The sequence below is a fragment of the Microtus oregoni genome, unplaced genomic scaffold, assembly GCF_018167655.1.
Source record: "Microtus oregoni isolate MIOR12 unplaced genomic scaffold, Mior012 000109F_ref0000275, whole genome shotgun sequence".
Taxonomy (NCBI): Eukaryota; Metazoa; Chordata; class Mammalia; order Rodentia; family Cricetidae; genus Microtus; species Microtus oregoni.
This window is the reverse complement of record NW_024544727.1, coordinates 2,292,398-2,319,839: the sequence shown is the minus strand read 5'-3', so window position 1 is coordinate 2,319,839 and position 27,442 is coordinate 2,292,398. Positions and strand designations below refer to the sequence as shown.

The 27,442-nt window shown below is 46.5% G+C and overlaps 1 protein-coding gene across 5 annotated transcripts in view; it reads right to left on the bottom strand.

Moving 5' to 3' along the window:
* LOC121443529 (guanine nucleotide-binding protein G(I)/G(S)/G(T) subunit beta-1) overlaps window positions 1-16,126 on the bottom strand; it is a 60,724-nt gene extending 44,598 nt beyond the window's left edge. For 4 of the 5 annotated variants that reach the window (XM_041645290.1, XM_041645289.1, XM_041645292.1 and 1 more), the window contains exon 1: window positions 15,993-16,126. The gene's annotated coding sequence lies outside the window, so the exon portion shown is untranslated. The remainder of the gene's footprint in view (window positions 1-15,992) is intronic. The other variant, XM_041645294.1, reaches the window with a different exon arrangement.
* Between the last annotated feature and the right edge of the window lie 11,316 nt (window positions 16,127-27,442).

Here is a 27,442-nt window from a genome sequence, read left to right as displayed (position 1 = left end):
AAGGCTGCGAGAGCCACAAGATGGCCATTTCTCACACCTAGTGAGTGACAGGGAGCTGGAACCAACAGGAGGCAGGGGTCTTACTTAACCTGGCTCAGTCTGTCTGAGAATTACACATATTGAACAGCATTCCCAGAGTTTCTCCCTCAAATTTTTCTGCAGCACAAAGTACTACACATTAATTAAAAAGACAGCTTGGGACAGGAGGCATGGTTAGTATCCCAGCATCCATACATGGGTTAACAACAGTCTTTAACTTCAGTTCCTGGGGATATAGTGTCCTCTTCTGACTCACTGTGCTCACATTGTGCATGCACATACATTCAGGTCAACACTCACACGGTAAAACAAATCTGAACAGACAACTTAAACCTGGTTGTAGTGACATACAGTTGCAACCTCAAGTACCAGGAGTTCTCTCAGGTCAGCCTGGGCTACAAGAAACCCAGTCTCAAAAAGTAAAATAAACAGGCGATGGTAGCACACGTCTTTAATCCCAGCTCTTGGGAGGCAGAGACAGGTGGATCTCTGTTGAGTTTGAGGCCAGCCTGGTCTACAGAGCAAGTTACAGGACAGGCTCCAAAGCTAAAGAAAAACCCTGTCTCGAAAAACAAAACAAGTAAAACAAAAAATAAACAGGCAACTGCCACATGCCTGTAATCTCAGCCCTTAGGAAGTTGATTCAGGAGGATTCCCAGTCCAAGGCCAATCTAGGTAACTTAGCAAGACATTGTCTCAAAAAATAAAAAATTTAGAGATAAGAGTACTTGGGATCAGAGAGGTAGGGTTGATGCCCAGGCCTAGCTTCTGTGCTGGGATGAGACTAAGAAAAAGATTTGTGGTCAAATGTAGCATCTTAGGCCTTACATGGCATTTACTATCTCCTTCAGGGCTGATACACCTCAGCCCACAGCACCACATAAACAAGGTGCAGTAGCCACATCTGTAACATCAGTACATGGGAGCAGAGCAGCACCAGAAGTCAAAGTCATCCTTGAGCATATAACAAGACCAGATTAGAATAGCTAAGAGAAAAATTTTAAGCTAATAATAGTATAATTTGCTCACAGAGCTACTTTGTTTTTGGAAACCAAGTATCACTATCCTTCGAAATAACTATCGTGAGCTTGGGAAATTTAAAAAGAGAAAGAGAGAGAGAGAGAGAGAGAGAGAGAGAGAAAATAAAATGGTATCTCAGCACAAAAATGTTCCTTGCTACCTCCTCAGACATCCACAAAGTAACATTTCACAGGGCTGGACAGCATGGTTGTCACAGGATACACAGGAATATAACCTTTTTTGAGTACACAGATAGGCACAACAACAAGCATGGCAAACATCAGTTAAGCCCAAGACCTCAGGACCAGCCTAGGCAACAGAGAAAGACCCTTGCACAGAGCAAAGACATCACAGGAGCAGAAGAAAACCTAATCATGGAAACAATGGCACCAGACTACTTTCCTTTCTTATGAACATGAAATAAATAAATATATGGATGAATGGATGAATAAATAAATTTTAAACATCTGTAAGTTCTATTTAAAAACATAGCTAGTCACAAAGAAAACATCCAAAAATCCCAGGCAGGGCCAGTACACGGCTGCCCATTTCATCTAGCACTCACTAACCTAAACCACTGACGTCTACAACAGAACCAAAGCAGAATTTTAAAGTTGTAAAGTTTATTTCAGTTAAACATTCAGGACAAAAAGCATAATTACAGAGCTCTCAGACCCCCACAGGAAAGGGTGGTCCAAGAGCTCAGGTGAAGAACTTGCCAAAGCTTTTCACATAGTCCTTGCCTTCCACACTGAGCCCCAGAACTCTCAGCTACATAAAGATCAGCTAGGAAAGGAGGAGTAGAGGAAATTCCTTGTCTAATCACAGTTATTTATCATGTAGCCAGTTCCTTTTTTTGCTGCTGCTTCTTACAGATGACTCAATTAGTCTCCAACTGCCCACAACAAAAACATCTGATTTTGGGCTGGAGAGATGGTTCAGTGGTTAAGAGCACTGCCTGCTCTTCCAAAGGTCCTGAGTTCAATTCCCGGCAACCACATGGTGGCTCACAACCATCTAAAATGAGATCTGGTGCCCTCTTCTGGCCTGCAGACATACAGACAGAATATTGTATACATAATGAATAAATAAATACATAAATAAATATTTCTTAAAAATCTGATTTTTTTATAACTGGTTGACATACACACAGCTTTAAACCCACTGACACTCAATTTAGGAAGATATAAGCATGTAAGTCTTATAACGCTGCTCTGCCATATGTCCCAAGAAAAACCCCACAAATAAAGTTCAAATAATTTTAAAATAGGACCAGCAAAATGGCTCACTACTTAAGGGTGCTAGCTGTTAATATCAACAACTTGAATTCAATCCCTGGTACCTACATGATAGAAGAACTCACTCCTGCAAGCTGCCCTCTGACCTCCCACACTTCTTTTATTTATTTATTTATTTATTTATTTATTGCGTATATGATGTTCTGCCTGCATACATGTCTGCAGGCCAAAAGAGGGCAGTAGATCTCATTACAGATGGTTGTGAGCCACCATGTGGGTACTGGGAATCGAACTCAGGACCTCTGCAACATCAGCAAGTGCTCTTGACCATAGTCAAGGACCCAACTTCTTTTTTTCTCTCTCCCCCTTCCTCCCCAACCTCGAGTCTCACATTGTAGTACAAGCCTTCCAGTGATCTCCCTCCTGTCTCAGCCTCTCAAGTATTAGATTATAGGTGTAAGCTACTATGTCCAGCTTACAAATGACTTCCATTTAAAATAGATATTTACTGAATCTGACCTTGACGTTCCAAGGTTTAAACAAGGTCAACAGCAGCTCCTAACTTTAAATATGCAAAGGCTGCTAATCTAGTTTGTGAACACAACTTAATTCCCCAAATTCATACTTTTACATTGCTCAAAATGGCACTTACTGACCACATAAGGCAAAAACAAAACAACAGCAAAAACAATTCATTTTATAAAAATTAACACTAAGAAGACTAGCTGGGCTTGGGGATAAAAAAGCTTTTAGTTCCAGCACTCTGAAGGCAGAGATAAGAGAAACTTTATGAGTTTGGGGCCAAGCTTGTCTACATAGTAAATTCCAGGACAACCCGGACTACAGGAAGACCCTGTCTTCAGAAAAAAAAGGAAAAAGGAAACAAACAAACCAAGTACCTAGTTTTTCCGTCACACTAGACACATGGTTCTATTACTGAACAGGATATAAAACAGAAGAAGGAAAGAGGACTGGAGATATAACGTGGTGGCGGAGCACTGTCCAGCACAGGACAGATCCTGAGCTCCATCCTCAGCACCACTTGACTTTGAAAGAAAGCAAGTGCTGGGCGATGGTGGCGCACGCCTTTAATCCCAGCACTCGGGAGGCAGAGGCAGGAGGATCTCTGTGAGTTCGAGACCAGCCTGGTCTACAAGAGCTAGTTCCAGGACAGGCTCCAAAACCACACAGAAACCCTGTCTCGAAAAACCAAAAAAAAAAAAAAAAAAAAAAAAGGAAAAGAAAAGAAAGAACGAATGAACGAACACAGGAGAACATCAGTTAGACACACAAGGAGAGGGGTCCCAAAGGATGAAGCACTAGCTATCTAGGGTCGAGCAGCATCTGCCAAAACTCATGCCTACCGGGAACTATGACTATTTGGAAAGGTCTTTTTCAGGTGTAATCAGGCAAACTAAAATGAGATCACACAATCAGAGTAGGCCTCAGCCAAATAACTGTCCTTCTAAGGAAAGCAGTTGCATAGAGTTTAGAAAGTCCTATGAAAACCGGCGGAAAATTGAAGTGATGCAAGCACAAGCTACTATGTTACACAGCTGACAACCAGAGAGAGAAATTAAAGCTTCTCAAAGGCAGAGCAGTATACAGAGCTTTTCCCAGTTCCCTGCAGGACGCTCACACATCTTGCCTGCACCCCGATTTCAGACTTCTCCAGAACTATGAGAGTTAAGTTTGTGGTTGTTTGTTACAACAGAACCCAAAGCCCAGCAGGGCCTAGGGAAGAATCTCATGAAAGCATGAAAGAACAGGCAAAGGACTAAGACACTCCCAGTGTCCATTGAAGCTGACATTTTACTCCACTTCATTTATTTAATTTTATTTTGAGACGTAGTTTTTCGATGTAGCCATGGCCACTCTGGAATTTGCTATGTAGACCAGGTTGGCCCACGCCCACACCTCTGCCTCCCCAGTGCAGGAATTAAAGGCAAAAGCCATCAGGCCTGGGGTTCCATATCATTTAATCCCTACAATGCTTATGAGAATGGAGAGAACAAAGATGCTCAACAAATGGATGAGTGAGCTATAAGGAGGAAAAAACACAACTGGCTGGAAGTGGTGGCATAACCTTTAATCCCAGTACTGGGGGAACAGATTGGCAGGACGTTTTGAGTCCAAGGTCCAGCTAGGGCTACATATTGGAGCCCCGTCTCAAAAAAAGAAGGGAGATCTCCTATCTCTCCCCTATGTAGCCAGCCACCTTAAGTACTCCCAGCCAAGCACAGCAAGCACCTACCCTTCTCCTCCACTGCCACAAGCTCCATCTGTTCCCCACTCTTCACTTTTGACCATTCCTTGCACTCAGAAAGGTCCCATGGACAGTAGATCTCACCTCTGTGTTCTATGAGCTACTATTCCTATACTCATCATCTGCTAACTGCCCTCTACTTTCCCCATACCTACTCTCAGGGCAGACCTCGCCAAAACTCTGGGTTTTCCTCCCCTGCAGGATGCAGTACTGAATGTATATGAAGCAGAAGTGACGAGACAAGACATTAAGACAACATGACTGGCTGCAAGCAAAGGACTTCCAGCATCTAATTTTCAGCTCAGACCCCCTTTCCATTTTCAATCATTCAGGATCCCAGGGGCCTTGATAGATTAACTGGTATTTACTATATTCAGAAATTAAGATTTTTAAACCAGGGCTGGAGAGATGGCTCAGTGGTTAAGAGCATTGCCTGCTCTTCCAAGGGCCCTGAGTTCAATTCCCGGCAACCACATGGTGGCTCACAACCATCTGTAAAGAGGTCTGGTTCCCTCTTCTGGCCTGCAGACATGCACACAGACAGAATATTGTATACATAATAAATAAATAAAAAAAGATTTTTAAACCAGGCACTGGTGATGCATGCCTTTAATCCCAGCACTAGGGAGGAAGAGGCAGGCAGATCTCTGTGAGTTTGAGGCCAGTCTGGTATACAAGAGCTAGTTCCAGGATAGGCTCCAAAACCGTTTTGAAAATCCAATAAATAAGTAAATAAAAAATAAAATTTTTAATTAGTTTAAATTTTGGGGGAGTGAAAAGCTCCGGAAGTCAGAGGGCAACCTGCATGAGTAAGTTCTCTTATTCTACTATGTAAATCGCAGGGATTAAATTCAGTTCGTCAGGCTTGGTAATAAGTACCTTTATTCACTATGCCATCCTCGTAGTTCAAGACTGAAAAGTTTTTAAATGTTAAATCAGAAGTTAGGGAGAAGGTTCATGGGTAAAGTGAATGCTAAGTAACCACAAGGAATGGAGTTTGAATCTCCAGAACCCACATAAAAAGCAAGTCTGTCCAGGCAACAGTGGAGAACGCCTTTAACCCCGAACTTGGGAGGCAAAAGCAGACCAATGGATCTCTGAGTTCTTCAAGACCAGTCTGGTCTACACAGCGAGTTCCAAGACAGCCAAGGCTACAAAGAGAAACTGTCTAATAAAACAAAAACAAACACAAGACTAAGACTTGCCAGCATGTACCCACAACCCCAGTACTTGGAATGAAGAGGGTTTAGGATGGGGGAGGTGGGGGTAGGGGTAAGCACAGATCCTTCTGGGTTCAACTTTCAGTCAAAAACTAATCTCAGAAATTGAACAAGGTCTGGAGATGGCTCAGTTGTTAGGAACACATACCACTCTTCCAGAGGACCCTAGTTCAGTTCCCAGCACCCACAGTGGGTAGCTCACAACTGCCTGTAACTTCAGCTCCAGGGCATCTGACACCTTCTTCTGACCTGAGAGTACCCATATCCATCTATGCACAATCACACATAATTAAAATAAATAAAAATACTAGTACTAAAGATCCATTCAAAATCATACACAACTAAGGAGAACATGAGATATCCCAAGTGAACTTCTGGCTTCCACACATGCATGGAAGAGCATCCCCAAATGCTCTCCCACATACACTGCAAAGCCCATTCCCCCCAAATGTATGTGTATTAAATCACTTGGAACACATGTTATCAAAAACAACACTTTTTTATGAGGGAAAAAAACAACTCCAGCTCCAGAAGATCCAATACCCTTCCTCTGGTTTCCAACAGAATTCACATTATATGTAATTCAGGCAACTTTTAAAAAGTCAGGAACAGTGGTCCACATCTTTAATCTCAGACTTAGAAAGGAGGCAGGTGGATCTTTTACAGAGCCAGTTTCAGAACTGCCAGAGATACACGGAGAAACCTTGTCTCGAAAAATAAAAATTACAATTAAAAAAGAAAACAGCCTCTCACAGGTTTTTTATTATTTTGTTAGGGAGATGAATATTCTTTAAGACTAAACCAAAACTCAATAGCCAAGTAGATCTTTGGTTCACTGACTGCAGTGATGGGATGGAGGCAAACACTGCCACAGAGCTATACTGCCAGCTCAAATGGTCAGTTTCTTCTTTTCTACTTATCAGTGTGTCCGTGTGTATGAACACGTGGATCAGAGGATGACTCCATTGGCTGGCTCTCTCCTTCCACTCTCTGATCTTTTGTTCTGCTTTCGCTTATCTGTTTTCACCATTACCTTTTTAGTGGGAAAAAAAAAAAACAAAATGTAATCAGGGTATTTATTTAGGTTTTAGCCAAGAAATCTACAAAATGTAAAGCTGTCAGTCTCTGCTTCATGACGTGGGTGGTTTCTGGATTTTGCTTTGGCAGAGGTTTGTAGAATAGGCTGTTATATAGCCTACAACAGCCTCAATCTTGCTATGTAGCTGAAGAAGGCATTAAACTATGATCCTCCTTCCTCTACCTCCCAATCACGAGATTACAAACATGCCACCATGTCCAGCATAAATTTTTCAACACTGTTAAAGTTACACATTCTAGCTGGGTGGTGGTGGCACGCCTTTAGTCACAGCACTTGGGAAACAGAGGCAGGCGGATCTCTGTGAATTCGAGGCCAGCCTGGTCTACAAAGAGAGTTCTAGGACAGCCAGGGCTACAGAGAGAAACCCTGTCTTGAAAAACAGAAGAAAAAAAAAGCTATACATTCTAATTAAGGGAGCTTGATGGCCTCAGGCTGGTTCTCACTGGTCCAAGTGCTACTGTTCTGTTTTTAAACTATTTGTTTACATGGACGGAGGCACGTATGTGCCACAGCATACATGTGGAGGCCGGAGGATAACTTTGTAAAATCATTTCTCTCCATCTGTCTCTACATAGGTCCTGAAGACATAACGCCAGTTATCAGGCTTCCGTAGTTAGTGTCTTCACCTGCTAAGACATTTCATGCGCTCCAACCTTGTTTCTGAGGCAGGACATCTACTCTATGAGCCACACTATGTCCCCAAGTGGTCAGTTCTTAAAGGGTAGTACTAATGTGGAATCTGAAACTACAATTTTTCAAGTAGTTTCATTAAATCATTTTACTCCAGTTTATGCCCTGAATAGATCTTTTATCCATCTGTGAGTTCATAGCATCGTGTACACATCATTTGGGAAGTGAAAGTTGACTGATACAAGGAGGTATTTCAAATGCAGACAATGCTTCATCTATAATTAACAAAAACTGTTTCACTAGAACTACCCTCTAATCTTATAAGCAAGGCACACTATCCTCAAGACTGAAAATGTGTACCTTAGTGGTAGAATACTTGCTAGCACACAGGAGGCCTGGGGTTTCATTCCAGTAAAACACATACACCCTTTAAATACTGGATATTGTCTGTCATGATAGCAGTAACAAAAATCTCTATTTCTGTTTGAAATCATCTATTTATTTAAAAATATTTCATTTCGCAGAGGCAGGCGGATCTCTGTGAGTTCGAGACCAGCCTGGTCTACAATAGCTAGTTCCAGGACAGGCTCCAAAGCTACAGAGAAACCCTGTCTTGAAAAACTACAAAAAAAAAAAAAAAAAAAAATATTTCATTTCATGTATATACATGTTTTGCCTGCATGTATTATCTGTGTACCATATGCATGCCCTCAGAGACCAGAAGATGCCCAGAATTGAAGTTACAGATGATTGTGAGCCTCTATGTGGGTGCTGAGAATAAAACCTGGGTCTTCTGGCAGAGAAGTCACTGTTCTTAACCACTGAGCAATCTCTCTGAGATTTTCTATTTATTTGTACTTATAATATTTCTATTATTATTCTATAAATATTCTATAAGTATTTTATTTATACTATTGCTATGTATTTCTAGTCTACTATTACATCTTTTAATAAAATAGAAGCCCTCAGTGTTTCTATTTATTACTGCCATCAATACTCAAGTTATTTTAAGTATGTGGTTGACTGTTAATTTTTGAGAAGTTTTCTGCAATATCCATGTTTGAGCAGCTACAGTTCTTCAGCTCGGCTGCACAATGCCTACCTTCCCATTCTGTCATGGGACAGTAAAGGGATGGATGGGCAGTCACGAGTTAGAATTACAGAACCTATTTTTGACAATTCATCAAAGGCATTAGGTTTTTAAAAGGCCTGGGGCCAGGTGTTGGTGGTGCACACCTTTAATCCCAGCACTCGGGAGGCAGAGGCAGAGGTAGAGGGAATCTCTGGAGTTCAAACCCAGCCTGGTCTATAGAGTGAGTTCTAGGACAGACAGGGCTACACAGAGAAACCCTGCCTAAGGGGGGGGACACAAAACAAAACAAGAAAGGCATGTGTCACCATAACTAGTCAAAAAAGGCCAGCCTGGGGTATATAGCAAGACTTCATTTCAAAAAACTAGAAAATAATAAATGTAAAGGATTAATGATTTTTTTAAAGCTCTGGTTAACCTGGATCTCACTATTAGACAGGCTTGTCTCAAACTCACAGAGATCTGCCTGCCTCTGCCTCCTGAATCTGAAGATTAATCAGTAATTAACCCGAATGCTATGAAAATGACCAGTTTGTGCCACAGCCTTGATCTGTGTTAAGCAGTTAGCAGTTTTATTTGCCACAAGTGCAAACCTAACACTAAAATAAAATAGTCATAGGATTACAAGTAGCTTTAACTTAAGAGACCCTAAAGAGGGTTTCAGGAACTGCTAAGAGTTTACAGATTACACTTTAAGATTTGAAGGTCAGAGTAAGCACTGATCCCAAGGCTCCAATCACCATCAAAGTGCTAGTAACTCCCAAAGGCCTAAGAAGTCACTGATTCAACAAATATCTATCGTGTACTTTTCAGGAGTAAAGCTGAGTATCCTTCTTCCACAGCTGAGAACTAACTAGTGGGAAGCTCAACATCAGGCTATGGAGCCTGTGGTTCAGGAAGGTCCTGTAGTGAGAGGCTCCTAATGGAGAACAAACTCGGTAAACACACTTGTGAGGGTCTCCACAGAGCAAGAGAATGTTCAAGGACTGTTATGTGTCTGTGGAGCAGAATGTGAAGATGCACAAACCAAAGTCATTATCTACCCCACCAGGCACCCAGGACAGAACCCCCACAAAACCCCAGGGCTCCTTCCTGATCACCAGCTTTACTCATCTTCTCCAGCTAGCCTCCTCCCCCTGCCCTGAGAATGCTCCAGGCTTAAGCGCTGTCCCTTTCTAGTTAACCTGCTCAAACCCTTCAGAGGCCTGTTGGAGCCCTCTAGATCAAAGTTCACATTCTCCCCAAGACTCTGATCTTTCTCTATCTACTTCTCCCCGGGAGAATTTCTGGCTACAGAAAAGTAATTATTGCACGTTTATTATGTGCCAGACATTGCTCTAGTGCTGAAAACAAGGTGGATAATGGAGTCCAGCTGCTGTTTGCTGCATGAAAAACACGGTCTCCTCTCCTCTGCCCCACACCTCAAACTTATTTCGGAGACTTCACCAAGTCTAGAACTGGTTGGTTAGGTATCCCTGAGAACCACTGACCTCCATTGTTCCTACTCGTCAGGCGCCCACACTTTGTCCTCAGGACTCAGAAAAGGTGCTGAGCAAACATTTGAAATATTAAATATGCCAGGAGTTGGGAGGCAGTAGCAAGCAGATCTCCATGATTTGTGAGGTCAAGGCCCGCCTGGTCTACAAAGCAAGTGCCAAGACTACAGAAAAACCCTGTCTTGCCGGGTGATGGTGGCGCACGCCTTTAATCCCAGCACTCGGGAGTTCGAGACCAGCCTGGTCTACAGAGCTAGTTCCAGGACAGGCTCCAAAGCCACAGAGAAACCCTGTCTCGAGAAACAAAAAACAAAAACAAAAAAAAAAAAGAAAAACCCTGTCTTGCAAAACAAAAAAAAGGAAAAGAAATATTAAATAAATTAGCCAGTCGGTGGTGCTGCACACCTTTAATTCCAGCACTTGGCAGGCAGGCAGAGGCGGGCGGATCTCTGAGTTCAAGGCCAGCCTGTTCTGCAGAGCGAATTCCAGAATAGGCTCCAAAGATACACAGGGAAACCCTGTCTCAAAAACACAAGTAAATTAATTAATTAATAACAAAGGAAAGGGAATATCAACCAATAGACAGTAGATGAACAGATGAGCATCTATATTTCTTGTAGGGACTGAATTTTACAATCCCACATCCCACACAATGACGTACAGGTTAATAAGCATGCTTCACCTATGCTGCTGTTCTCACTCTATCAGTCTTAAAGCGAATATACACACTCTCTTCCCCTCTTGATAAAATACATCATAAAACTAGGACTACTAAATATTATCTTTATATCTAGTAACCGTAACCGTTATATAAATACAAGAATGGACTCAACTAAATAATGCTTAGAACCATTTTATGTAATCCTAGTCTTTTAAATCGCAGAGATTTTAGAAATGGCTCTTTAAAACTTCTGAATTAAGGCAGGTGGCAGTGGTGGTGTACTACTTTAATATCAGCACTTGGGAGGCAGAGGCCACCCTAGTCTGTTACACAGAGAAACCTATCTTGAAAAAGCAAAGCCAAAATAAAAACAAAAAAAAAATCTGATTTAAGAAAACAAATCACAGGCTGGAGAGATGGCTCAGAAGTTAAGAGCACAGGCTTCTTTTCCAGGGGTCCTGAGTTCAATTAAAGGTGATGCACACACCGGGCGGTGGTGGAGCACACCTTTAATCCTGGCACCCAGGAGGCAGAGGCAGGCAGATCTCTGAGTTTGAGGCCAGCCCAGTCAATGTACAGTGAGTCCCAGGACTATACAGAGAAACCCTGTCTGGAAAACCATCTACCCCCACTAAAGAAGAAAAATCACTAAATACTGTTATTGTTATTAAGTCTTTAAAAAAAGAAAAAGGCAACTGTGTTCTGTAAAAGAGAAAGTCTTTCTGTCATTGGAAGCCAGCAGTAGCACCAGGAGATCAACAGAACTCCCTAAGCCAGAACTGCACAGGAGGTTAAAGAGCAGATAGCAGTCCTCTTACCCAGTGACCAACTCCAGTGTCTACAGAGTTTGTATTTCTGAAATAAGTTATGCAACAAAATTCAAGTTTTAAAATTCTTATTTCCAGAACAGTTAACATGGTACGTCCTCTCTTCACATACACATCCATACAATATCATAGAACCATTTTCCCATCACTACTAAACATTTTAGTTTTGTAAATTAAATCTGTTCTTTTTTTCCTCTTGTTCAATGATCACTAAACCAACCATTTAACTGAACTTCTACTTCATAAGTTCTATAAATACTCTTAAGCACAGTTCTAGGAAGACTGCAATACTAGCACTTGGAAAATCGGAAGGATGAGGATCCCTTAAGTAGTTCAAGACTAGCCTGAGCAACACAGTGAGTCCTGTCTTGGAAAACAAAACAAACACCCAAATGCAAACCTGGAATTACTCAAACAATCCTATGTAGCCTAGCCTGGCCTCACTTTCTGAGTAGCAAATGACCTTAAAGGGTCAAACCATCAACTCCTAAAATAAGAATTTAAATTAATGTTAAGAATTAAGAAGGTGGTGGCGCACACCTTTAATCCCAGTACTTGGGAGGCAGAGGCAGGTGGATCTTTGAGTTCGATGCCAGCCTGGTCTATATAGTGAATTCTAGGACAGTCAAGGCTATGTAGAAAGACTGTCTCAAACTGCCAAAAAATAAAAACAAAAAGGTGTGTAAGAGCTGGCTCAGCCATCAAGGGCACTTGTTGCTCTTGTAGAAGACTTGGGTTTTGTTCCCAGTTCCTACATGGTAGTTCACAGCCATCTGTAACACAACTCAGCCTTCTGGCCTCTACAGGAACTAAATATTATCTTGTAATAACCTTTTATGAATAGCAGAATGAACTCAATTAAATAAAGCTTAGAACCATTTTATGTAATCTTAGTCTTACATGCAGGCAAAATATTTAAACACGTAAAATATTAAATAGTAAAATAATTTTAAAAATTAAAAAAACACCTCACAAGTCTAAAAATTTTGTCCCTTGTCTTATGAGATTTATGATGGTTCATGCCTGGTTCACTTGGAAGCCTGAGGAAGAAGGATCACCAGGGGTTAGAGACCAGCCTGGACTAAACAGTGAATACCAGGACAGCGTGGGTTACAGAGCAAAATGGTCTTTAAAAAGCTAGAGGGAGATGGGGAAAGGCACACCATATGGTCAAGCCCAGATAATAAAACTGAGAATATCTATTACCAATCCACTAATGCTAAAGCCAAAGCCCACATAAAGAATTTAATCCAATTTAATGACTGACATGAGCCAAATCTCTTGGGCAGAGGAAAACAATCCAATGAACAAACTAATAACTACAGATACCACTTCTTAAACAAATCTCTGTGGCTCACTCACTATAGGTGAGCACTGGCCACAAAGCCAACTGTAGTGGGGTGAGGCGAAGGAGCCCTGAAGGCTCAAGGGCTTTCTCAAGGCTACATTTAGAGATGTTAACTTTTCCAGGAGTATCAAATAGGTTTTCTTAAAGTATACTTACTTGGAGCAATTATGTGCATTCTTCTCTTCCCCATAGGGGACCCAGGGATTTAACTTAGGTCCTCAGGCTCAGCACTGAGTGCCTAAACCCCCAACCCAGTACTTTTTAACTAAGTAAAACTAACAAAGCTTCACTAATCTGTGCACCACTCTGAGAGATTATCTTCTCTAAGTCAGTCTGTTTCTCCAGTGATTGGGATAAATCCACCTGGATAAAACTCTGAAACCAGCCTTCCTAGATGTGGAAAGATAACAGTCAAAAATATTATTATGCAGACTTTGGGAAAAGGGGGTGTTTTAGACAAGGTTGGTCAAGAGGTAACCCAGGCTACTCCAACTTGCATTGATCCTCTTGCCTCAGCATCCAGAGTGCTGGGATTAGAGGAGACACACCAGCACATCTGGTTTATTCTGCAACCTTTTAAATCTAAGGAAATTTACCTGGTCCCCCTATTCCCCCAAATCAGACATAACTAAGGCTACCAAACAAAGAGAAGCCTTTTTAAAAAGTGTGCTTAAGGGGCACTCTGCTCTACTCTGGTGAAGTAAACATAGCTTTGATGTCAGCTCAGGTACTACATAAGAACTGTTTGTGTCCCGTGGATAAATTCATGGAAGACGTCTAAGTTTCATGTTCAATCTCCTGCATAAAAAGATCCTTGCGCCGGGCGATGGTGGCGCACGCCTTTAATCCCAGCACTCGGGAGGCAGAGGTAGGCGGATCTCTGTGAGTTCGAGACCAGCCTGGTCTACAGAGCTAGTTCCAGGACAGGCTCCAAAGCCACAGAGAAACCCTGTCTCGAAAAACCAAAAAAAAAAAAAAAAAAAAAAAAAAAAAAAAAAAAAAAAGATCCTTGCAAGGATCCAGCAGATGAAATACAATCCTGAAACCGGGCATCTGTACACCCAGAGCCAAGCAGCAGGTATGAGCACACAGCCTCAGATAACCTACTTTTGACGTTCCAGCCTCTCATCTTCTAAGAAAGACTGCACACTGTAGCAGTGAAATAAAATGCCGACAGGACCCTACACCTACGGTCTAGCCTCCTCCCCATGGAGATGATGCAGGCAGGACCCTACACTCACAGGCTAGCCTCCTCCCCATGGCGATCCTGGCCTTCCCAGCCGCACTACATTCCTGTAGGCGTCTGTCATCAAAGTCGGGCTTCCTTAAGTCAAACCACGCCAGAACCTAGTTCTGTTGTCTAGAGGCTCAATGCCTGTCTTCACACTTTCATCCTTGGCCAAACACCCAGTATAAGAAAGGAGAAAAGGAGGAACTGCTCCTTCATTTTCTTTTTGCAGTATGAAGTACCTTCGAGAAGAATCCAGATTTTAGCATTAGAACTAAAATCCTTATTTTCAAATAAAGACCGGTTAAAAAAGACAAAGCAATTTAGAAACCGATTAATGCTTTCTCTGAAAACCATATCCAGTCTCGACAGTGAAGAACTTTTCACAAGATTACACTGCCATTTACTTGCTAATCATAAAAGATCATCTACATATTTTCTTGGTTAATAGTCAATCTCACAGGCTATTTAACCACACAAAAATGCTTGCTTGCTGCTATCAGGCCGAAACGTAACAAAAGAACTAACAAACACTACGAGTTTCCTGAAATTTCAGTATTACACACAAGCCCCGTTAATATACTTCATTATAAATTCCACTAATTCTCTCAAAATAAAAATCCTGACATAACCTCTGTAAAGATGAACTGGGAATATATAGGGATGCTATTTGGGGGATGCTAAACGTGACGTTTAAAAAACCCGGAAAAAAAAACATGTTCAGATGTATCAAAAGGTCAAAAGCCAAGCTGCAGTTCCCCAGGGGAAATCGAGGCTGTGGAGACAGGGATAGACTAGACCACCCGGTGAGGGATCTGGGCAAGACGCCCCCTCCCCACAGTGGCGTCCAGGCGAACCTAGGACCCCAGCGCTTTTCTCTTCTGCTCCGGCCGCGGCTGCCAGGGCCGGTCTTTGTTTTCAGCCCCGGCGACGGCCGGCGCGGTCCTAGCTGACAAAGGCGGGCATCGCCATCTTGTCGCGGCGGCCGGACGCGGCGCCCATTCATTCGCGGGCGCCTGGGGCCGGGAACGTCGGGAACCAGGGGAGCCGGGAAGCACGGTAGGCAGCAGGCCCGCACCCGGCAGGGGTGATCGCGGTATCCGGGAGACCCGCCCCGCGGCCGCTCCCCGCGCGGCCCTGATGAGTTCCACACCCCGCAGGAAGGCGCGGTCGGGAGGGCAGAGCTCGGCTTTTGTTCCCGCGGGGACCTGGCCTCGAGAAGAAGCGCCTGCGGGGCGCCCTTTTCATCCCGGCCTAGGCCGCCCCGCCCAGGTTCGAACCCACGACCCGGGCCCCGGTCCAGCATCCCGCTCCCCTTTTTAAAACTCAGGACCATCGCCGGATTCCGGCACCACGGCCGAGACCACTCCACCGCAGCTTCGATTCGAGGATCACGGATCTGAAAACCGAATCCCGACACTCGGTCCGGCCTTGAACCCAAGACCCCAGACCCAGCCCCGCATCCGGGATCCAGCCTCGAACCTAGGACCCCTACCCCAGTCGCCGTAGCTCGGGATCCACCCTGAAGCCCAGGACACCGGCCTCTGTCTCACATCACGGACGCGGCCTTAAGCCCAAGACCCCTGCCCGGTCCGCATCCCGGCCTAGGCGGCTCCGCCCCAACCAATCGGGGACCAGAGACCCAGGCCCCGCCGCCCACCCAGCCCACCCAGGGATTGCGGTCCCCGCCGGCCCCACCCTGGAGGGCGTGCTGACTTGGGCGGCCGACGACCCCCACCCCGGGGCTGGAAGAATAGCCGCAGGGCTCGGCCCGGCCCGACTTGGCCCAGCCAAGGACCCGCGCCACTTGCAGACCGCGGCCACGCTCACCTCGCCCTCGCCCAGTCTGGCGCCCACGCCGCCGCCTGATCGACCCGGTCGTCGCGCTCGCGGCCTGCGGGCAGGAGCCGGCGAGGCTGGTCGGGTCCGCGCGGCGGCTGTTTCAGTTCCAGCCCCGCTGCCCTCGCCGCCCGCGCCCGCCACCGCCGCCGCCGCCGCCGCCGTCGCCGTCCGCCCCTCAGACGCCTCCAGCCATCAGGATGGGCGCGGCGGCCCCTGCCTGCAGCCTCGGGAAACCCCACGTCGCGTCACCGCGCACCGGCGGCGTGCGCGTGCCGCGCTTTCCGCCCCGCCCTCCTCGCCCCTGCGCGTGCGCGAGCGGCTTAAAGGCACCGTGATCCTGCTCGAGGGTCTTCCAGGGGGGGTGACCTGTCTGCAGCTGTTCTCGGTAGCCTCGGGTTCTAGATTGCTGATTTAGGTTTCAATACCACGCGCCCAAAGCCAGAGCGTGGTGTGTTCCGCCTGTGTGTCCAGCCCGGGAGGGCCGGAGTGCGTAGGCGAGCGGCCTCACGGGGCCTAGCCTGGGCAAGGGTAGCCAGATGGCACAGGAAGGTTGTCGAGAGTAACCCCAAGAATCTGTAAGGCATGCCATTCTGTCCGTCTTGCCTCTATTCCAGCCGCCCTGGGTTAACACGACTCCTGCCACACTGACTTCTTCACTCCCTTTCTGTCCTTTCCAAAATAGTCTCTGTTCCTCTCTTACTTCCTCCAGGCCTGCGCTAGCCTCTCTTAAACCACAGCCTGGGACCTGGCACTGGCACCTCGCCCCGCTCGCTGCTAAGGAGGCTTTCTTCACACTTCATGGTCTCCATTCTTGTCTCTTGTGCGCCTTGCAGCCAGGTCTACCTCCTCCTCCCTAGTCTGTTTCTTCTTGCAGCAGCCTTTGGGTGGGTGGTCTTCACACCTCCCTCCCTGCTCCGGATGCTTCCTGCCAGGCCATAGAAATGTCCCTGTCACTTTGCTCCTAGGCTTGTTCTGTGTCAGCCCTGAACTGAGACCTTCTCCTGCTAGTGGGCAATAGAAATGAGGATTCAGGTGCTGGAGATTCACTGCTACTAACGTGTCATTACTTCTAGCAGGCTGAGCAGACAGCCTGAGGCAGAACACATATATACACGAAAACACGTATGTACATACAAACAGTCATGTGGACATTTGTGACTGTTTTTCTTGAACACACTAAGTGTACTGATCTCTCCAAAACACTGCAGGGCTTATTCATATTCTCTTCCTTCAAGTCAGTGACCTTTTGCTTTGAGAGTAAGGAACTTGTTTCCAGATATCGCCAACATAACCATAATTGCTTACCATCCTACCCTACTCCCTGGGCCTCTATGTCCTTCACTCCAGCTGAGCTAAACCTGGCTTAACGTCATTTGAGTAGCTCTTTTACTCCACGCCATTGACAGCTCCATCACCCCACCCTCTTCCAGTAGAGCCCAGGGTCATCTTGTGCTTTGCCCCCCAGTCCTCTCCCTTGTCCCTTGTGACTCCATCTCCGGAGAGGGAGTCTGTTCCATAACTTTGTGAAGACCGGCCTTTGTGCCGCTGTCACTTCTGTGCAGAAGTTCCCCAAGCGCCTACCGGTCCAGTCCTAAAAGAACATCCATTGCCAGCTTCATTTCTCAGAAGTGGCCTATTCCCAGCCGTCTTGCCCAGCTCTTTTCCCTATTTCACCGTGACTCCTGTGAAGACTTCCTCACCCACAGCAACCACCCCACCCCCAGAGGATCCTGGGGATATATATTGTCTGGAAAAAAGTAAATGGCATTCTGAGTTCCAAGTGAGAGTCAAGACTCAGCAACCAGAACTATACCTGGGAAGAGATGGGCGGAATGAGGTCTCCACTAGTCACTGCTGGTCCAAAAAAGGGTGGAGCTAGAGGAACGTGAACAACTGGGTAACCAGGAGACATCTGGGCCCCAGGCTCCTGCAGAGAAGGGTTGCGGGCAAGGAGTGCAGTCTAATAGAATATCAGAGGGTCAGGGCTTCTGGGTGTTGGCAGGTGCTCTCACATTCTAAGGCAGTCATCAGACTCCAGCAGGCCTGATGCCCACCCTTCAAGATCTGCCTGGGTGAATGACTTAAAGTAGAAACGAGAAGAGGAAGAGAGAGAGGAAGGAAGAAGTGGTATAGAAGGGAAATGGACAGAAGCAAGTAGCCCGAAGTATACAAGGCCAGTTATCACTGCAGAGTCTTCCAAGTTGCTGTGAGCCCCTCAGCCACTTTGAAGTCTCCTAAGTGAAGATGGGGGCAGGGAGGGAACAGACTGAGCCCTTCAGGGGCTAGCCTCTGGGGCTCCCCGTTCCATAAGCTGCCTCCTCCCTGCTCCCACTTATTGGCAGCCCATGAACAAGGTCCCTTATGAGGATGCTGAGCCCTAACATGGTTTACATAGTTGAACTGTTGTTTAGGGACATCTTGCTCTGCAGCCGAGGCTAGACTAGAATCTGGGGTCCTCCTGTTTCAGCCTTCACAGGCTTTGAGATTTAACCTCTGTACTTCCATGTGATCTCTGATCAGGGTGGGGCAGAGCCTTCCCTGGAACTTGCCGCACAACACTGGCTGAAGTCATCATTTATGTGTTTATGGACAGGGTGTGAGGGGCAAAGTTGAGGGGAAGGAAGGAAGAAAGGGGGGAGGGCTGGCCCCTGATTCTCAGATCCCCAGCTGAAGCTTCAGGCTGCTGCGCGTGGCCTCACCGCCCCCCCCCCCCATATGAGCACTCCCCAGGCAGCAGAGACCTCTGTCCCTGGACCTTGGTCATTCTCCAGCTTGCTTCAGCTAACAGCTAGTGCCCTGCCCTAAAGATAAGAAGCTAGCCTTCCCTCTTGTATCCCAGGGGATCCGAAGACTCCATTTCATCCATGGACTTCAGCCCAGGTCCCTTGTGTTTTTTTGTTTCCCACACTGCTGCCCAGCCCTCTCGACAGTTAGTCAAAAATTTAAGGGATCCCTGCTTACAGCCCAGAGTCCAGGCCTCTCCTGATTTTCCAGGCACACTCCCTTCTCCGGAAACATCTCAGAAAATCAGCTGGCAAGTCCATAGCCACACCCAGTCAGATGTGACCAGCCCAGAGCTCCATCAGCAGTGGCTGCAGAGCTAAGCACCGCTCCAGGGTGGAAGCGCTGCCCAGGGACTGGCTCGGTGCCCAGGTTTCTCTAAAAACCTAGGGAGCGTGGATGTATAATTCAAACGCCCCTCCCCCATCTGCTCTTTAGCAGGAAATGGCCTAACAGGAAAGTAGGTCTTCTTAAATCTGAATTATTCAAACAATCTAGGCATGTGACCGGGACCCAGAGCAAGGCAGTGCCCTGGTGCCGTGCTCCAGCCAGGCTTTGAAGAAGCTCGAAACAGCAAGGGACATTTCTAGATTTTCTGATCTGGTGAAAGGGCAGAATAGTGACCAGTAAAATCCCTTTGTCACAGCCCGGATTCAGGCCCTCGGGGCATCCGTCCTTGTCCTGCTGAGCACTGTCCAAGTTTTTTCCACCACACAGCTATTCCATCATCACTTCCAGTAAGTGAGACTGTGGCCTCCACACCCCAGAGCACTGAGAAGAGGAAGGAAAGAGAGGAGGGACACGTGATGGTGCCCAGGGACTCAGAATGTAGGTAACAAGGAAGAAAGTGCTAATTAGTTCCTATGGGCTTCCAAAGGCAGGCTTTGGAGAAAGAACGGGGCCATGGCTCTTGAGGAGGCCCTCATACCTCTTTTGCCCCCTAAACATACTTATGAGTGCCCATCTCTGTTGTGGCAACCTGGACATGGCCTGGGCAGCTCCCAATCCTGACCTCCAGTAGTACATCTATCCCCAAGGAGCAGAGAGGGTGGCCTTTGCAGACTGGCCAGCATGCTTGAAGTACTGTTGGTCCCCCTCCCGATCTCACGGGGGATTGGTTCCGTGCCCGTTTGCTGTACCATGCTTCTAACCCTGATCTTTCTGATCACAAACCAGACATCCTGTATACAGGGCACCAAAATTAGACGGAAATGGAAGGGACGTCAAAAAGTACCCAGTGATGTTGGGTGGTGGTGGCACACACCTTTAATCCCAACCCTTGGGAGCCAGAGGCAGACATACCTCTGTGAGTTTGAGGCCAGCCTTTGTCTACAAAGTGAGTTTCAGGACATCCGGGGCTGTCACACAGAAAACCCCTATCTCGAAAAAAATTTAAAAAAAGAAAAAAGTGTCCAGTAAGCCAGGCATGATGATAATTTCATCACTCAGGAGGCTAAGTCTAGTTTGAGGCCAGCCTGGGCTTCATAGAGAGACATTGTCTCAAAAATAAAGTAAGTGCTGGCCAGGTGACTCAGTAGGTAGAAGTGCTTGCCGCATAAACCTGACATCCCAACTTTGATCCTTGGGACCCACGTAAAGGTGGAAAGAAAAACTCTGTAAAGGTGTCCTCTGACTTCCACATGCTTGCTGTAGCATGTGCTTGCCCTCCTCCGATAATACGTAAAATAGAAGTTGTGGGTCTGGGGTGAAGGATAAAGGCAAGTAAGCCTGTGTCTCCTCCACTTGAGCGATACAGAAACCTGGGGAGAAAACAGAGGGTTCCTTGTTGCCCATGACATGAGTGTACTGTTCAGACCTTCAGCAAAGGCCTGGTGTGGCCAGCAGTGGCAGGTACCTTCCTGGAGAGAAGCTGTGTGTGGAGGGCATCACCCTGAGCTGTATGTGTGAACCTCTAGGCCTCTGCCATGGTTCAGGTGTCATGAAACCTAAGAAAGGGTCTCTCCAATGCCATCTTCATTTAAACCTAACCTTCTCTAATGCAGGAGGCAGCCATGAGCCGAAAGAACAGGAGCCCAAACGTACAGGTTGAAAGCGTGAAAGTCAAGCCAACAAGCATCCAAGCTTAAATCATCTTGAATGAAAAGAAGCAATTGACAGACTTGGTAAATAGTTTCAGAACAGACATCTGGGCTTTGGGTCTAACAGGATCCAGGTGCTCTGTGAAGCTGTTGAGCTGTTGGGGCTCCATTCCTAACCATTCTTTGGTCCTCTGTGTGGAGTCTCTCTCTGTCTGATGAGGAAGTCGCTACTGTGGACTCTGCCTTCTGGCCACTCCAGTTTAGGACCACAGTATTCAGAAGCATCGGAGTTGTCTGTGGAAAGAAGACACTGAGGGCTTCATTCAGACTTCAGGGGCCCATGGCAGAAAGCTGGGGGCTGCCATTAGTATCTCTGTTTAGATGACACAGTTTCCAGCACAAAGGATGGGGCTGTTACCTGTCTCCAGGCAGGAGGGAAAATACTGGCTGCTCAAAAAAGGAAGAAACTTCATAGGCATCCTTCCCCTACAACCAGTCTTTCTGCTAAAACTAGGATTTTGAGCTATGCATGGTGGTATATCCTTATAATCCTAGGACTCAAGAGGCCTGGACAGGAGAATTGTTATGAATTCGAGTTCAGCCTGGTTTACATAGTCAGTTTCAGGCCATCATAACTACCAGGTGAGTCCCTGTCTTAAAAAAATCAAAACAAAGGTACTAAAGAAAAGGCTCAGCAGTTAAGAGCATTGGCTACCCTTCCAGAGGACCCAGGTTCAATTCCCAGCACCCACATGGCAGCTCACAACTGTCTGTAACTCAAGCTCAATCAGTGGATCTGATTCCCTTGCAGACTTATATGCAGGCAAAACACCAATGCACATAAAAAAATAATCAAAACCAAAAGAAAACATAAACTTCGGATTTTGGACAGCAGTCGAGCTACACCTAAAGAAGAGGCTCTGTTGTTTGTGGGACTCATGGCTAAAAATCAATTTTCCTGGTGTCTCCTGCTTTGATTGCTGATCTTAGAGTCCTGTACAAAATGTAGGCATTAGGGCAGCTCTGGACACTGACTTGTCAGAATGTCCAGCTAGTGCTGGAGGGACAACAGAAACAAACACAGTTCCAGGATCACTGTACTGCTCAGTTCCACCTAACTGAGGAAGCTAGGCCTCCCCTCCCCAAGCTTGGAGCTCCAGCCCAGCCCCTAGACACCCTCTAAAGCATCTCTTGGGGCAGGATCTCTGTTAAATCTGGGGCAATCGTTGCTCCCTAAGTCCTATTTCCTTCCCAACAGTCCTATTTCTTGCCCAACCTGGAAAAGCAACTTAGGCAAAGGCCCCAGTTGTTTTCTTGAGCTTCCATCACTTCCTGCAGGTCACAGGTTCTGGCCTGAGGGTACAATTGGTGGCCATACCCTGGGTGCGTACTCTGTGAGAGAGAATAAATGTTCCAGAGGTTGAGACTTACAGAGGACTATACCTAGACTCGGAGAGAGGACTTCAGTGAACAGATGTCAGGCACAGGCCTCAATGTCCAGAGCTGAGAGGCCTGATGGGTGGCTTGGTGAGGCAGGTTGGTTCAGAGGCAGCTCTGAGCTCTGAGACATCTTGTGATTCCCTGACCAAAACCTCTCCTTCCCCTAGGAGGTGCGATCTACAGACCCCGGCATGCTCAGGAGGGGGGTTCTGGGGCCCATGGTACAGGAACACACATATACTATTGGCTAGACTGGACCCGGGAACCTGATGTGGACCCTATGGTCATGATAGCTTGTCTAGGGCAAAGGAGCAACCCAGACTCTGAGACGCTAGGTGCCTGCCTCTGGCCTCCAGTTCCTCTGCCTAAAACCTTCCCTGGGGAAGGGAGTTCAGGACATCCTGGGAGCCCATCTCCCAGCAGATGGCACCCTGGGACTCACTATCCTAAGGCTAAGCTCTTCCAGCACCTGCCAAGTAAACAGCTCACACCTGTGTCAGCAGCAGCGGGGCAGGCGGCCAACGTTTCCGTGGAGACAGGCTCCTGAAAGTGCTGGCTAAGGGGCCACGGCAGAGCCGCTGGCACTGAAAGTTTCCCAGACTCCCGTTCACAACCTGCTGGTCCCCACCAGTATGGGACAGCTAAAGATAGGACGTGTACCTGGAAGTGCCCTTCAAAACCAGGAACTAGCAGAGGTCGCTGGACCAGACAACACAGAGCGCCAAGAGGACCATTACCACTGGGCAGGGGAGGTGGGCCGGCTGCAAGCCTTCCCTGGCCTCTGGGAACAGGGCTCCAGTCAGCAAAGGGTCCAGGGTGCTAACATGAAGTACAATGGGCCCAGGATCCCTACCAGGCTCTGCTCTGGCCACAGTGCTTCCTGTTCATGCACTAGATTTCCCTGAGGCTAAAGATCTCTGGGTCACATCCTTCCTAACAGAAAGACACCCAGACGGCCAGATTGACCCTTCCTAAGGAAGGGAATGGGTTGCAGCCTCCTAGTCTCGATGAACCCAAGCCTGATGTCCCCACTTGCTCCCCTCACCTCTCCCCTGCTCAGCTCCAGGGAGGAAGGTCTCCACAAAGAACCTCCGCGTGCCTCTCATGGACTTAATCAGAAAGGAGACCACTAAAATATTTCTAGTGACTCTCAGTTCCCCAACGTGGACATCGTCCTTGTCTGTGCCGTTTTTCTTCTTCAATGGAGAAAGGGATGGAGATAGGGCTCAGCAGCTGTAAGCACTGACTATAGCACTGGCTACTGTTCCAGAGGACCTGGGTGTGGTTCTCAGCACTCACACGGTGGTTCATAACCTCCTGTAACTCCACTTCCAGGAGAAACCAACACACTTCTCTGGCCTCTGTGGGCACCAGACACATACACAAAATACCCACACACATAAAATAGAATAAAAATTAAAATAAGCCGGGTGGTGGCGGCGCATGCCTTTAATCCCAGCACTCGGGAGGCAGAGGCAGGAGGATCTCTGTGAGTTCGAGGCCAGCCTGGTCTACAAGAGCTAGTTCCAGGACAGGCACCAAAAGCTACGGAGAAACCCTGTCTCAAAAAACCAAAATAAAATAAAATAAAAATGTGGAAAAAAAAACAACATAAAGTACTATTTTACAAATTATACTTTATTTATTTTTTTGAAAGAATGTCTCGCGTATCTGAGCCTGGCCGCCAATAATGACCTTGAACTCCTAAGGGCAGCATACAGGCTTGTCCCACAGTACTCCGCAATCCATTGTCATTGAAGCCATCCTCTGGGCTGCACCCACTATCCCTAGTCCCAGGATCTCTGTCTCCCAGATGGAAAATATTGCTGTTTTCATCTTCTGTGAATCTAACAAAAATGGAATTCTATACTGAGGCCTCAAATCTAGCTACCACAACACAGCTCTCAGTTTTTACACGCTGCACATCTGTCAGTACTCTGGTCCTCTTACAGATGAACAGTATGCTATTGTTCACACATACCACGTTTTAGTTATCCATCAATAGATATTTGGCTTATTTCTAAGTTTGGGCTATTATAAAGTAAATCTGCTATAAATATCCCAGAAAATGTAGCCAGGTGTGAGTGATGCATGTTTTTAATCCCAGCACTTGGGAGGCAGAGGCAGGAAAATCTCTGAGTAAGAAGCCAACCTGGTGTACAGCTCAAGTTCTATGCCAGTCAGGGCTATACTGAGAAACCTTGTCTCGAAAAACAAAACAAACAAATAAACAAATATCCCAGAAAACCCAGTGTGTGGGTAAGTGATTCATGATTATCATCTCAACACTTGGGAGGGTGGGGCAAGAGGATTTCTGTCAGCTCATAACTTCCCTGGGCTATATAATGAGTTCTGGGCCAGCCTGGGCTACAGAGTTAGACTCTATCTCAAAAATGATTCCTGCCAGGTGGTGGTGGCACATACCTTTAATCCCAGTTCTTGGGAGGAGAGGCTGGCTGTGCTCCATGAGTTCGAGGCCAGCCTGATTTACAGAGTGAGTTCCAGGACAGCCAGTACTGTTACACAGAGAAACCCTGCCTCGAAAAATCTAAATAAATAATAAATAAATAAATAGTCCCTCAACACATTTTGTTGCTGTTGTTTGGGGAGGGGCTTTCTTCTTTGGTTTTGAGGCAGGTCTAATGTAGCCCAAGCTAATATGGGGAGTTTGTAACATTCTTATTACCGAGGATGCCATTGATAGAAAAAGATTTTCTCCCATTTGGTAGTCTTTACTCCTTTTCTTTGAGACTGTTTATCACAATGTAGCACTGACTGTCTTTTTTTTTTTTTTTTTTTTTTTTTTGGTTTTTCGAGACAGGGTTTCTCTGTGGCTTTGGAGCCTGTCCTGGAACTAGCTCTGTAGACCAAGCTGGTCTCGAACTCACAGAGATCCGCCTGCCTCTGCCTCCCCAGTGCTGGGATTAAAGGCGTGCGCCACCACCGCCCAGCTCACTGACTGTCTTTTAACTCACTCTGTAGACCAGGCTGGTCCTGAATTCACAGAGATCTACCTGTCTCTGCCTCCTGGGATTAAAAGTGTGCACTAACATGCCTGGCTCTTTTATTTTTGTTTTATTTATTTTTTATTTTAAACTTATTTTGGTTTGTCTTTTTTCAGACAGGGTCTTATTGTATTCCCTGGCTGTCCTGGAACTTGCCATGTAGACCAGAAGAGCCTCAAACTCACATTTATCCATTTGCCTCTGCCCTCAATTAAACGATGCAACATCACTTTTTTAATAAAAAAAAAATTATTTATTTATTTATTTTGGTTTTTTCGAGACAGGGTTTCTGTGTAGCTTTGGAACCTGTCCTGGAACTCCCTTTGTAGACCAGGCTGGCCTTGAACTCACAGAGATCTGACTGCTTCTGCCTCCTGAGTGCTGGGATTAAAGGCGTGCGCCACCACCGCCCGGCTTAAAAAATTATTTTTGAGAGAGGATCTTATGTAGCCTACGCAGGCTTTGGGCTCACGATCATTCAGCCTCTTGAGTACATCCACATTTCTATCCTTTCTATCCTGCTGGTCTCTTGATTTCCATCCAGTGGCCCATACAACGTGTGAAGTCAGTCTTCTGATCTGGAGTGGGAAGGACCAGGCCTTTCTTTCTGTCCCCTCCCTGCCCCGGGTGTAGGGCTGAGGCTCTTCATGGTTCTTCCTTAGGCCAGCTGACCTTTGCTTTATATATGAGTCTGTCTATCATACCCATGGCATTGTCCCAGGCCTCTGACTTAGGACCCTAGTGAGAACCCGTATTTAGCATTAAGACCTTTTGAAGTGATGGTAAGCATCCTGAGTTTATCAGGGGCAGGGGTCTCTACATAGCCTCCTCACCCAGAGCCACTGTGCTACCTTCATAAGCCACATAATCATACTTCACACTCAGTCTGGGCCCTGGGCCCCATTGCACAAGCAAGAAGCAGGTAGCAGCCTTCTGTAGAGACATCCCAGTGCTAAGCCTCAAGTCCCAGAGCAGCAGCCCTGGGGCTCAGCCCACACATCCGTGGCAGAACCTGGGTCCTGCAGGGACAGCTTTCTCCTGAGTGGGCCTCTGGAGTCCAAGAGCTGTTTGTCTAGAATCTTTTCCCTGTAGTTTTAGACGCCTGCCACCGGGAGATGATGCAAGATTTGCCTGAAAGAGGCAATGAGGTGAGGCAGGGCTCGAGGGCAAGCCGGGGATCCAGGGTGTGCACAGTGCTATTGTTTGGGAGGACTGTTGGTGTGAGCCTTGAGGAGGTGTTTGGTCTCCAGGTGTGGGTGCGCCTCCTAGAGCCAGAATGGTCCGTGCATTCAGCTGCCTTCCTGAGGAGGCTGGGCCAAAGGTGCTAAGTGTTTTGAAAACCAGCATTGGAGACCATGAAGGGAGCCAGGGCTCTGGAGCTTTCCTCTGTGATGTCCCTGTGAGATGGGATGGGCCCTGCTGTAAGGCCCCAGGGGCTCATGTCTAGGCTTGCCCTAAATCCACTGGGATAGGCCCTTTAGACTAGCTCAGACTTCTAAGGGTCTCCTATTTTGCTTCCTTTGCCCTTCTATCACTCTCTGAAATTTTACTTTTTTTATATAATTATTTATTATTATTATTAGTTTTTCAAGACAAGGTTTCTCTGTGTAACCCTAGATGTCCTGGAACTTGCTCTGTAGACCTGTCTAGCCTCAAACTCAGAGATCTGCCTGCCTCTGCCTTACTAATGCTGGGATTAAAGACACACACCACCACCACCCAGCTATACTTTTTTTGTTTTTTTTGAGACAGGGCCTCACTATGTAGACTTGGCTGGCTTGGAGCTCACAGCCTATGCCTCTGATGTCCTGGGATACACCTAGTCTATCGTTTGGGACTATGAGAGTCTGTCTTTTTTTTTTAAATATTTATTTATTATGTATACAACATTCCTTCCATGCCTGCCTGCATGCCAGAAGAGGGCACCAGATCTCATTATAGATGGTTGTGATGCGAGCCAACATGTGGTTGCTGGGAATTGAACCCAGGACCTTTGGAAGAACAGGCAATGCTCTTAACCTCTGAGCCATCTCTCCAGCCCGAGAGTCAGTCTTGTTGTTGTTGTTGTTTTAAGACAGGGTTTCTCTGTGTTGCATTGGCTGCATTGGAACTCGCTCTGTATACCCCTGAACTCAGAAGTCCACCTCCCTCTGCTTCCTGAGTCCTGGGATTA